The 13,333-nt window shown below is 45.3% G+C and overlaps 1 protein-coding gene across 5 annotated transcripts in view; it reads right to left on the reverse strand.

Moving 5' to 3' along the window:
- Window positions 1-13,333, reverse strand: part of MRAP2 (melanocortin 2 receptor accessory protein 2) — a 68,421-nt gene that overhangs the window by 29,093 nt on the left and 25,995 nt on the right. Inside the window, exon 1 of one of the 5 annotated variants that reach the window (XM_080664583.1) lies at window positions 2,920-3,245. The exons of 1 other annotated variant lie outside the window; for it this stretch is intronic. The gene's annotated coding sequence lies outside the window, so the exon portion shown is untranslated. Of the gene's footprint in view, window positions 1-2,919; window positions 3,246-13,333 lie in introns of those variants that run through there. 3 more of the 5 variants (XM_080664587.1, XM_080664585.1, XM_080664584.1) reach the window with 3 other exon arrangements.

A 13,333-nucleotide genomic window follows, 5' to 3' on the forward strand; every position in this document is an offset into this window, starting at 1 on the left:
ACTTCACACTATGTGTAGTTCATTCAGAACTTGGTGGGTCATTGAAACACTCAGAGTTTCTCTCTCACATGAAGTGCTACTCTCCAGGGCCACTCCTTCCTTTACTTAAAAATATATTTTTTAATTAAATCTATTGGGGTGACACTGGTCGATAAAACCATATAGGTTTCACCTGGCCAGTGTGGCTCAGTGGTTGAGCATCGACCTATGAACCAGGAGGTCATGGTTTGATTCCAGGTCAGGGCACATGCTTGTTTGCAGGCTCAATTCTCAGTAGGGAGTGTGCAGGAGGCAGCTGATCAATGATTCTCTCTCATCATTAATGTTTCTATCTCTCTCTCCCTCTCCCTTCCTCTCTGAAAGCAGTAAAAAATCTTTTTAAAAAACCATACTGATTTCAAGTATACAACTCTATCACACATCACCTGCATACTGCATCGTGCACTCACCACCCAAAGTCAAGTCTCTTTCCACCACCCAGGTAGCCCCCCTTTGCCCTCTTCCACCTCCCCCTACCCTCCTCTCACTCTGTCAATCACTATACTGTTGTTCATGTCTATGTGTTGTTGTTTTTTTCCTTCTTAATCCCATCACCCTTTCCACCCAGCCCCTCAACCCCCATTGACTCTTTGAACCTAAATGTGGAACTAGACCTTCAACCCTAATGTGAGCTCAACATTCTAGTATTAATATCTCTCATCTAGATGTGAAATGAGTCTCCTTAAAGTACCCTCCTAGATTTGTAGTTGCTCAGAGGTGCAAAGAGAAGCACAGACTTCCTGTATTCCACTCTTCCCCCTCCTCATCCTTAGGGACAGTATAAGACTTTGTCACAAGCCTCTGCAAAAGCAGGACACACTTGAGATTGTCCATGATGGGGAGGGGGTCAGTGACTTTATAGGTTCCTTTCATCGGGAACCTCTGTGAAATGTAAATAACAACAGCCACCCAGCTGTGAGGACCAAAGGGGACCAGGGGACCAACCTACCGTGTATTAGAAATAATCTAGCTAAGTTGCTATCATACCCTTACAATAACAGGTTAAAAATAAAGGAATTAGAGATCAATTCTGATTGGCAAAATACCTCCACATCTGGGGGCCTAGAGAAATGGGGAGGAAGAAGGTTACGTTTTCCAGAATGTGCTGATGATATCATTTGCAAGATAAAAGATGGTGACCCCCCACTGTGGGCAGAGTGGGGTTAGCCTGGGAAGATGAATGGGGACAGCCAGGGATAAGTATGCATACCCAAGCAGTGGCAGCAGGATAAACACACACAGGGAGGGGTTGTGGGGCTGAGGCCTCACTTCCTCCCTTCCCCCTCCCTTGGTCCCCTATCCCTGGGGTCTTTGGTTAAAAATAATAATAACAAAAGAATTAAACACACAAGCACGTGGTTCATAAAACAATACTTAGCTTTGCACACATACAATGCACTCTGATGTTTTCTCTACACTTGTAATAATTTCATGTTTTAAAAAATGCTGGTGTGACTCACTACACGAATGTCATTATCCCAGTGAGTCAGGACCCACATGTGAAAAGCGATGGCTATGACCATCCCTAGCTACCCTCCCGCTGGTTGCTGGAAAAGAGGAAGAAGTTAGTTTGGCATAAATTGTCTTCATAAATTCTTTCCGAGGTGGTCTCCAGCTATCTTCTTTAAGGATTTACTTTGGAATGCTGCCAAGATTTAATGTTTCCCTCTTTTGAAAAGTCTCCCGGCTCTGCTCTCATCTCACAAGCCAGCTCCAAGGTTACTGTGAACGCTCTCATGCGCTAGAATGCCTGTTACTTGGGCCTTGAACAATGCAGCCCACCTGCAGGATTTGGGCTGGCCCTCCCAAGTTGAAAAGAAATCGACAGAAGCTACTCTTTCTCCTGTTGCCTGTTAATATCACCTCATCTTCCATAAACGCTGAAGGATCTTGCTGCTCAGAACAAAACTGTCTGTTGTGCGCGGGTACCCCAGCTCATGGTGGCCTCTTGCTTTCTGGAACTCATCCTCGGTGATGCGCCCCAAGTGAGGGACCTGAGGAGCACTAGGCTCACAGCCCTAGTTTCCAGACCCTGCTCTTAACTGGGGGGTTCAGCTGGGAAACGCATTTAATTTGTAAGAATTAATGTACGTATAGAAGTTCCCTTCCCTTCCTCGGAGTAGCACAGACACGCGCCCACAGCTCCCTTTGCCTTCAGAACACCGTGGAGTGTTCTGTTGCCTTCGGATTAAATCGCAGGTAATGTTGGATTTTTCGTGTTACCTTTGCTGTGGAAACCTCAAAACCTCCAAACAAGTTTCTAACTGGGCGACTCTGTCTTCCGTAATTAATTACGCCGAAAGGATGGCACCGGGAGGAAAATGAACCCGATATTTCTCTCTAATCAGTAACATGGCCTGCGGGCGAGCTCTCCAGTGCAAGCAAAATGAATTCACTGTCAGGCAGGGTTCATTCTGAGAACCCTGCCCCCTGCAGGGGCACGCACCCGGCCAGCAGACAGCGCGTTTCGCTTGAGCCCGCAAGAACCCCGCGCCCAGAAGGTCTGGCAGTTGCAGGACATGACGGAGTCAGGCAGGCGGGGAGCAGAAAGTTTTCTCACCCTCCGGAGGTGTGACCCGCCTCTTCTCAGCAAAGAGGAGAAACCCCCCCAAGCCCCAGCGCCCCTGCTTCCAGCCTGTTCTAAGCCCTCGGGCGGGAAATTCACAGCAGCGGGCTGTGGGGAAGGTTTTAAACTTAGGCCCCACTTCCCCTCTGGGCACCCTCAAACCCCGGTTCTCCGCTTCCCACTCCCATCCTCCCCCCAAAATCCCAAACTAAAAACCACCCCATAACCACATCCAGCCTTCGCCAGAACCTCAAGCACTCCACTCTGAGCCCCAGGTTGCGCGTCCCAGGGCACCCCCTCCCTTCCTCGGTTACCGGATGGTGCGCCCGGGCCGCGGGCGCAGCTGCTCGGAGGTGCGTGAGCGCTGCCTCGCCGCTTTCTCTTCCTCCTCCTCCACCCGCAGCTGCCCGGCTGCCCGGCTGCCTGGGGCTGGGCAAATCCCTCCGGCTCTGCGGTGCACTGCACCGGGCGGGGACGCGCGCTCCCGACCCGCCCGAGGCTGCGCAGGGTGCAGGAGCCGCCTCCCCAGCCCAGGATGCCGAGGCCAAGAAGAGGTGAGCTACGCAGAGCCCTCTCCTGCTAAAGCCGCCCTCGCACTCAGTCTAACCAGACCCTGCTGGTTAGAAAGGAACAGAAATCTGAGAATATTCTTTACCACCGAGCTCTTCAGTGGGTCTCTTGGGCCAACTTTGAATAACGGAGATGAGCGAGAGGGAAGGGACCAGCATGAATAAAATGTATGAAAAATCCTTAGCATTGGGTACAAGTTCAGTTAAGGGCAGGGTCCTCCATCATGTGGTATTTGAATTACTACCTCAGTTTTAGTTCTCCTCCTGATTCCTGGTACATGCAGGTGTCAAATGTCCCCCAAATAGGGCCCCAGGATAGGAGGGGGCAGGAAGTGCATTCAAGTTAGCAGACATGGCTCATTCCTCACTTCCAGTCAATAATTACTGAGTCCATATTCCATGCCAGACAGGGATCTAGGCCCTCAGGATACAGCCTCCTGGAGCGTATTCTAGGGGAGAGACAGGAATAAACATAACAAATAAGTAAAATATGTAGTGTGTGAAACAGCCCAAGTGCTGTAGGGAAAATAACGCAGGCAGCAGGTAGAGAATGTGGATGTTGTGGGAGCAGCTTTAAATCAGGTCAATGGGGGGAAAAAGTATTACATACTACTTTAAAGTATTACATACTACTATATGTAATACCTTAAACAATAAAAAAAAAGATCGCAAAAAAAAAGAAAAAATAATAAAAATAAGAAAATAAATCAGGTTGCCGAGGTGGTCTCCCAGGGAAGAGGGCTTTTGAGTAAACTACTGACGATGAGCGTGCAAGTCCCTCTGGTACTGGGAAGAAAGTGTTCCGCCCCTGAGTTGTTCTTTATTGTATAGGACATTTCTTTCACTACTCACGGGCACTGTGTCAGGCAATATTATCACCATTTCCATTTCACAGATGAGGAAACTATAGTTTGGAGATGTTAAAAGAATTGTGCAAGGTCACATGTTAGTAAATGGAGGAGCTTGCCTTCAAGCTCAGCAAGCCTGGGCCCCAGACCCAGGCTTAAGCAGACCATATTGCCATGGGGAAAATACAGCAAAAGCAGCACCCAGACGGCTGCCAACGGTATGATTCACTCAGTCTCCTGGGGCCGGGAAAGGATTCCTGGAGATGACATCGTATTCATTGATTTTGTGTGTGTGTGTGTGTGTGTGTGTGTGTGTGAAAGATCTGTGTCGTCATTACATGTAAAATGAAACAGTTTGCAAACCATCTGTATAGCGATGTGCTAACACCTCAGCCTTATTCGCAGGCAGTTTAGTTCTAGATGAAATCATTTGACCATCTTCCCTAATTCTCCAGTTGCATATTCTGTTCATTTGAATGCGATCCATCACCATGAAGTAGAGCCTGGATGGTAGGTCAGCAGGGCATGGTGAAGCTGGTCAGAGAGAGCAGAGTGACAGAATGAATGAAAGCATTAGTAAAAAGAATGAAATCTTGCCATTGTGACAACATGGATAGACCTGGAGGGCATTATGCTAAGTGAAATAAATCAGAGAAAGACTTATATGTGGAATCTTAAAAAAACAACAACTAAAAAATAAACAAAACAGACCCACAGATATAGAGAATAAGCTGATGTTTGCCAAAGGGAAGAGCGGTGGGAGATGGGAATTTTGTTTTTAAACAGAAGAGAGAGAGAGCAGAGCTACAGAGCTGCTGCTGCTGAAAGGCCAGTCTCTGCCTTAGCTGTCAAAATCAGGGCCTGTCTTGGGCAGAGTGCCAATGGCTGCTGAGGCAGAGGACAGGGCACATTGTACTATGTGGAAAAGGCCACTAACCATCAGCTTCAGAGGCTGACACTGCAGCACCCAGTGGGAGCAACCTCATCAGCAGGGTGCAGAGCGCCATTTCTCCCCTAGGTATCTGCCTTCCCGCAGCTGCATCCATTTCCTTCTTCCCTTTCCCGGTGCCAGCAGCATCCTCCTATCTTCCCTTCAAGGTCTATCTCAAAGGCCTCTTTTTCCAGGAAGCCTTCCTCACTGCCCCAGCTACAAATGAACTCTTACTCTAAAATCTGATACCTCTCCATGGCACTCGTCATTTTAGAGTGTAACTCTAAAATAAGCTCCTCCTATTTCGTCAGAGCCAGCTTCATATTTAATTTCTTCATAGGTCTTAGCTTAGTGCCGTGTACCCAGTGGACATTTAATAAGTATTTTTGTTAATAAATTAATCTATAAGAACACAGCTTCACTGTCCCTTAATTTTGTCTTTCCATTCCAAAATAGCTTTCATGCTCAGAGATATATAGTGATAGGACTGAGCTATAGGTAGCTAGAGTTGTTGTTTGTCAATAGAAATTGACAACGGGTTTACTTTGAGATAAGTTCTATTTGTCCCATTCTGAAATTGGAAAACTGCGGTTTAAGAGTCATTCCCCCAAGATCACCATACTAGTCAATGATAGAGCCAGGACTTAACCCCAGGACCACTTGACTCCAACGTGCATGCTCTTCACCATAGTCTCATGTGGATCTTCGTTCAAACATTCAGTCATGCATGCATTCATTTGAGGTTTCAACAAATATTTAAATGTACCAAGTTCAGCCCTGCCTGCACCAGCCATTGTGAAAATGCCAATGATTAAAACACAGTTCTTGGGGAATTTGAAGAAGGTGGTGAAAAGGTACAAACTGCCAGTTATAAGGTAAGTACTAGGGATGTAATGTACAATGTGATGACTATAGCTAACACTGCTGTGTGATATATAGGGAAGTTATTGAGAGAGTAAATCCTGAGTTCTCTTTACAAGAAAAAAACATATTTTTCTTGTTTTGTTTTTTTTTTCTTTGTATTGTATATATGTGAGATGATGGATGCTAACTTACTGTGGTAAACATTTCACAACATGTGTAAGTCAGACCATTATGCTGTCTAACTTAAACTTTTACAGTGATGTATGTCAATTGTGTCTCAATAAGACTTGGAAAAACGCACAGTTCTTGCATGCAAAGTTGCTTGCAATCTCGTAGAAGGGACTAACAAGTTAGGAAATAATCAGACTCCAATGTTATGCCTCTTATAAAAGAGATGCATAGAGGCCTGAAAGAGCACTTGGTTTCACCTTGGATGATGGGGAAGTGGGAAACAGCACTGAGGATTCACTGAGAAGATGGGATGTAATTTTAACTTGGAAGGAGATAGAATGATAATGAAGAAAAGCAAATGGTAGGCAGAGTAAAAATCAAATGAAAAGACATGGAAGCATGAAAGAAAACAATGCGTTCAGAGAGAACTATAATAATACAGGCGGCCACAGCACGGTGAGGGCGGTATTGAGATAAGACAGGAAAGGAAAGTGGAGCCAAACCACAAAGGGTCCATAAATGAGCTTTGTGGAGTCTATCACCCTCTGAAAATTTATACAATTATGGATGTTATTATGAATGACAACTTTTCACAGGAGAGGTTTGGTCATTTTAGTCAAATTCTCAAAGGCGCTGACTGACCCAGGGCCAGGAGGTGGGAAAGAGATTTTCCCTTGCCACAGCCGCTGCGCAACCCACGGACCACAGGTAACCCCCAACGGATTGCAACATCTGCCAGGATGCACTGAATACTTGGGAGTAGGTGCAAGACATGGCCCTGCCAAATCACCTCCAAATGTGAAGTGTCACATCCAGCAAGGATGGCTGGATCCCAACCTTCACAGCATCTGCTGCACCAGGATTCTCCTAAGGGCAGAAGGAGAGGATAGGTGGGCAGCCGGCAGGCCTGGAGGCAAAGTACTGGCAAATGAGACCATGTCGCAGGGAAGCAGCAGAAAACAGGACCATAGTGAGCAAGACTGTAAGCCCTCAGTGCCTGCTCCGTTGCCCCACCAGACTTCACTTATTATTATGGGTTGAACTGTATTCCCCAAATTCCTGTGTTGAACTCCTAATCCTTAGTACCTCGAAGTCTGACTGTATTTGGAGACAGGGCCTTTACCTAAAGAGGTTATTAAGATTAGATCAGGACATGTGGGTGGCGGCCCTAATCCAATCTGAGCAATATCCTTAGAAGAGGAGATTAGGACACAGATACAGGAGCCCTCATGGGCAGAGGACAACCATGTGGAGAGGCAGCAAGAGGACAGCCATCTGCATGCCCAAGGAGAGAGACCTGGAACAGGTCCTTCTCTTACGGCCCACAGAGGAAACAGCTCCGCTGGGACCTTAATCTTGGACTTCCAGTCTCCAAAACTGAGAAAATAAATTTATGTTGTTCAAGCCACCTAGTCGATGGTATTTGTTATGGCAGAACTAGCAAACTAATGGACTTACAAAACACAAATTCAGAGTAAAAAATAACATTTTTAAGAATTTGAATATGGTAACCAGAGTATGAACTCTCAAATGAGGGCCCTCCTAGGCATGGGTCCTGTGCCACTGCATGGGCCGCGTGCCCGTGAAGCCAGGTCTTGGGAATATGGGCATGGCCATTTGAAAACAACTTAGAATTCATTACTGGAGAGATGTGGTGGAAGCTGTGGGAACGGGTACAATTGCTCCATGAGAACATGAAGTGAAAAGACAAGAGAAGGGGGTTGATATCAGAAGCTTGGAACATGAACTTGCCAAGAAGACAGTTAGAGAAATAGAAGGTGAACAAGAGAAGGCAGAACCTGATGAGAAATGGACAATAGTGTCTAAGAGCCAAGGTCATGATTAGGAACTGACACCCATTGGCTTTTGCACTTAGGTCATGTGGTAGGAACCGAGGCTAGATTGCTGCTGGCTAAGGAGTACGGCTGTAAGGCTGTAATTAGAGGCTACTCCGAGGAGGAGGCTGGGGAGGGGGAATGTAGTGGGACTGCTGAGGACTTTTATGCAAGCCTGTGAAAGCCCCAGGGACTGAGATCCAGCCCACATTCTATCACCAAGGCCATGTCAGCCTACAGGAAGGCTGATGGAAGGTCTTCTAACAAAGGCACTAAATGTCCTGGTTTTGAACAACAGAGCTGCAGTGGAGTTTTTATTGTTTATATACTGATTATCTGAGTCCCACACTAGCTCCATGAGAGCAGCAACTGTCCTGTCTCCATCCAGCGCTGGCAAGGATACCTGGCACCTAGTAGGCACAGGGACATATGTTGAATAAGTGAATAGGCTGAGGAGTTATGGGAAAGGTTGTGGGGTTGTTATTTTTTTTTAAATCTTTATACGCTTATTCATTTCAGAGACTTAAACATGTTTATAGATTGAGAACAAAGACCCAGAAGGGAGAAAGAAGTTGCAGACAGAGTTGAGAGGAAATAACTGATTAAATAAATTACCAGGGGATAGACTAAGAAAGTAAATCAAGGTAACTGCAACAGGCAAAACATATATCGGAATCATCCTTTGAGAAATTCAGTGATTTGTTCATTCAGTGGTGAGCACCCTGCTTTATCCTGGACCCCTACCTGGAATGGGGAACTTGGGGGAAGGGGAGGATGGTACACGAGGAAACATAAGAAATATGCCCTTCCAGCTGCACAAGGTGACACCTTCTAGTTAAGAAAAATTTTTAAATTCCTTATTGTTTAAAGTATTACGTATGTCTCCTTTTCCCCCATTGACCTCTCCCCCGCTGCCCCACCCCCCAACACATGCCCTCACCCCCCTACTGTCTGTGTCCATTGGTTATGCTCATATGTATGCATACAAGTCCTTAGATTGCTCTCTTACCCCCTCAAAGAAATTTCTTGTGGAAAAAGAGAAACAACAATGAAACTCAACAAGTATGTTACTAAGTGTCTGAGTAATACAGATTTGGAAACAGAATGAATGGGGGTGGGGGGGCAGGGGCGGATACCTGGAGGCATTAGGTAACCCATGGAAAGTTGGAGAGGAGATAGGTTAAAGGAGGTAGAGAGTAAATAAGGGACTGTGGGCTCTGGCACCGCCTGCTGGCACCGGCCGGCTGGCTGCTTTCAGGGTCTGGAAGGCAGGGGCTGTGATGGCCTGAGACCTGGGACAGCTCCATTTATTTTCTAGTTGCCTAGGACCCATGCCAAGGTGCCCAGCAGGAAGCAGCAAACTCCAGACCTGTCTCAGGGAAGAACATGTCCCCAGTAGCTAATGTGTCTGTGAGGAAGACTTGGCAGTGTTTCAGCGAGTCCAAAAATGAGGCAAGGACAAACTGGAAAAAATGCTGAGAGAAAAATTGACATTGTTTTCAGGTGTTAAAATATACAATACAACACAGTTACCTCTCTGATTCGATTATTTCCTTCAAAAAATACCATGCCTCCAAATGTAAGGCAAAATCACACACACACACACACACACACGTACTCCACTATGCAAAGTTACCCAGGGGAACAGCACAACTCAATTCAACAATACAGTTGTTCAATCAGTTTCAGAAAATAAATAGAAAGTAAATGTTTGAAAAGCGGAACTTCTAAGATGTGAGACACAAAGGCTGCAGTGGGCCATGTTCTAATTGTGAATCTCTCCTGAGTCGTTAATGGTAGAAGCTCTCCCCCTACTTTCCTAGGTGGCCTGAGAGTCATCACCTGTTTCTTTCTCTTTGCATATATTAGATTTCATTGCCTTGTCTGGGCTTTATACTGTGGCTCTTTTCAAATTAGCACAATTATTCTTGAACATATGTAAACTGCTTTCCTCTGCCAACTGTTCCCTTCTGTTCCAGGGAGGAGGCACGCACCAGGGAATGTCCTAGGCATTTAGGAGCACACACAGGGCCCCTCTTCGTGATATTCCTCCCCTACCCTCCCTTCTGATGCTCCGGTATTTGCCTGGCGCTTCCTTCCCTCTTGTTGTTCATCCTATTTTCCCTCCGGCAGAACTGCACAGGCTTCCACCCACAAAGCGTGGCACCAGGCAGACAAAACATTGAATGTATTTTAATTCATGTTTGGCATTCAATCAGGAAGACGGGGCTGCCAGCCACTCTGAAATGTCAACTGGAATACGTTGTACACTACCAAGGAGACACAGTGCACCAGGGAAAAACTACAGCCTCGTGGCTGTAACTTGTAGCCTGAAACTCTAATACACGGATACACGAATATTTCTTTTCCTCCAAGTTAAATTGTGCATTTGAGAGTGAATTTCTGGTGGCTTCTTATTTGTTTACCCTCACAGTAATGAAGAAGCTTTGGTGCACTGGGGTGGGGCTCATTGACTCTCCAACAGCAAGTGGAAAAGGGAGACTGGCTTGTCCTGGCTTCTTGCTTCCTATCGTTCCTTAAATCATATCAAAGCACGCAGGAATTACCCAAAATGGAAAAACATATTGACTCCAGTTCTGACATTGGGGGTTCCAGCTACGGGGGTGTTCTGTAGGGATTTACGCCTCTCAGTCTGCCTGTCCACTCTCCAGGGAGGAGGACAAGTTAATGTCTGCAGCCCTGCGTGGCTGGCTTCCTCTTCCCATGGAGTCGACCTTCCCTCCACCTGTCTCTTGCTGGTCCCTTTGCCGAGGAGGAATTTTGCACTCATCGTCTTTTTTTTTTTTTTTTTTTTACATTTTTTTAATTGTTTGAAGTATTAAAAATAGTAGTACATATGTCTCTTTTTTTCCCCCATTGACCTCCCCCACCCTCCCCTTCCCCCCAGTACATGCCTTTACCTGCCCGCCCCCCACCAGTGTCTTTGATCCATTGGTTATACTTATATGCATGCGTACAAGTCCTTCGGTTGATCTCTTACAGCCCCCCCCCCCCACAAAACCTCCTCTGCCTTCCCACTGTAGTTTGACAGTCTGTTCAATGCTTCTTTGCTTCTCTATTTTCCCCCCTTTTCTTTCCTTTAAAAAATCTTGCCTCTGCAGACTAGAAATAAACATATAATAACAAAAAATGTTTGAGTCCCAATTTCAATGTCCAACAGTTCTGAGTCCCCGTTTCAATGTCAAACAGTTCCTTCTGTGTACATGTCAGCAGTGATATCTGGATGGTGCGCACATGGTGGCAATGCAGGTCCGACCCTCTCTGGTTCGGTCCTAGGCACGCTGCTGCGTCACACAGCTTCTGACTGCTAGCGTGCACTCATCGTCTTTACATGAAGAATTTCATTCTCTGCTTTCAGTTTGTGACCAAGCCAGTGTGTCCTTGCCATCACAGAATACACACTCATCCAGACGCAGTGGCCCAACATGACACGGCTCAAATGGAAACCCATCACCACTTGCCTCCACAGACTCCTCTGCATCGCTGGTCAGTCATTCCACACCCTCCTTGTTTCTCCCTCGTCTCCCAGGAGCATCAGGCAGCTGGGGGCTGGTGAACTTGCCTGGGAGAGGCTGCTTCTCTCTCTCAGCCACAGCCCTGTCCCCCTTGACTCCCTTCCCCTCCCGTCTTCCTGGACAACTCACGTCTATAGACAGACACACACACACACACGCAATTTTAAATCTATTGTAATATTACGATCTCAAGAGGAGAAGCCACTAATCCTCAGAGCTCATACTCCATGCCAAGTGCTTTGTAGATATCACATGAAATGCTCACAGCAATTCTGTGAAGCAGCCACTGTTATTATCAGCCCCACTTTACAGAGGAGGAAACTCAGGTTTAGTAAGAACAGGAATCTGCTCCCAAGAAGCATTCAGCTTACTTCTGCCTCTCCTCAAATTCTCACTAATACTGGTCTTAATATTTTTTTTTTTTTTTTTTTTTTTTTTTCTTTTTTTTTTTTAATTTATTTTTTTTTTTTTTTTTTTTTCAAATTTTTATTAAGGTATTATATGTGTACATATCTTACCATTGCCCCCCACCCCCACCCCACTCCCATACATGCCCTCACCCCCCAATGTTTTGCATCCGTTGGTTACTCTTATATACATGCATATAAGTCCTTCAGTTGATCTCTTATTTCCCCCACCTCTCCCTAACCTTACCACTGTAATTTGACAGTCTGTTTGATGCTTTACTGCCTCTGTAACTATCTTTTTGTTCATCAGTTTATAATGTTTTTCATTATCCCCAAATGAGTGGGATCATGTGGTATTTTTCTTTCATTGACTGGCTTATTTCACTTAGCATAATGTTCTCTAATTCCATCCAAGTGCCTACAAATGGTAGTAATTCCTTCTTTTTTACGGCAGCATAGTATTCCATTGTGTAGATGTACCATAGTTTTCTGATCCAGTCATCTGCTGATGGGCACCTAGGCTGTTTCCAAATCTTAGCTATTGTAAATTGTGCTGCTATGAACATAGGGGTGCATATATCCTTTCTGATTGGTGTTTCTGGTTTCTTAGGATATATTCCTAGGAGTGGGATTACTGGGTCAAATGGGAGTTCCATTTTCAGTTTTTTGAGGAAACTCCATACTGTTCTCCACAGTGGCTGCACCAGTCTGCATTCCCACCAGCAGTGCACGAGGGTTCCTTTTTCTCCGCATCCTCGCCAACACTTGTCGTTTGTTGATTTGTTGATGATAGCCATTCTGACAGGTGTGAGATGGTATCGCATTGTTGTTTTGATTTGCATCTCTCGGATAATTAGTGACTTTGAGCATGTTTTCATGTGTCTCTTGGCCTTCCTTCTGTCTTCTTTCGAAAAGCTTCTATTTAGGTCCGTTGCCCATTTTTTTATTGGATCATTTATCTTCCTTTTATTAAGTTGTATAAGCTGCCTGTAGATGTTGGAAATTAAACCTTTATCAGTGATACCATTTGCAAATATGTTCTCCCATACAGTGGGGTTTCTTGTTGTTTTGTTGATGGTTTCTTTTGCTGTGCAAAAGCTTTTTATTTTGATGTAGTCCCATTTGTTTATTTTCTGTTTGGCTTCCATTGCCCTAGGGGCAGTATCACTGAAAAAGTTCTTTTGGCATATGTCTGAGATTTTGCTGCCTGTGGATTCCTCTAGTATTTTTATGGTTTCCCGTCTTATATTTAAGTCCTGTACCCATTTTGAGTTTATTTTTGTGTATGGTGTAAGTTGGTGATCTAGTTTCATTTTTTTGCATGTATCTGTCCAATTTTCCCAACACCATTTATTAAAGAGACTGTCTTGACTCCATTGTATGCTCATGCCTCCTTTGTCAAATATTAAATGCGCATATTGGTTTGGGTCGATATCTGGATTCTCTATTCTGTTCCATTGATCTATATGTCTGTTCTTGTGCCAGTACCAGGCTGTTTTGATGACAGTGGCTTTGTAATACAGCTTGAAATCTGGTATTGAGATCCCTCCTACTTTATTCTTCTTTC

This window comes from Plecotus auritus, assembly GCF_963455305.1.
Source record: "Plecotus auritus genome assembly, chromosome: 4".
In the NCBI taxonomy this organism is placed as follows: domain Eukaryota; kingdom Metazoa; phylum Chordata; class Mammalia; order Chiroptera; family Vespertilionidae; genus Plecotus; species Plecotus auritus.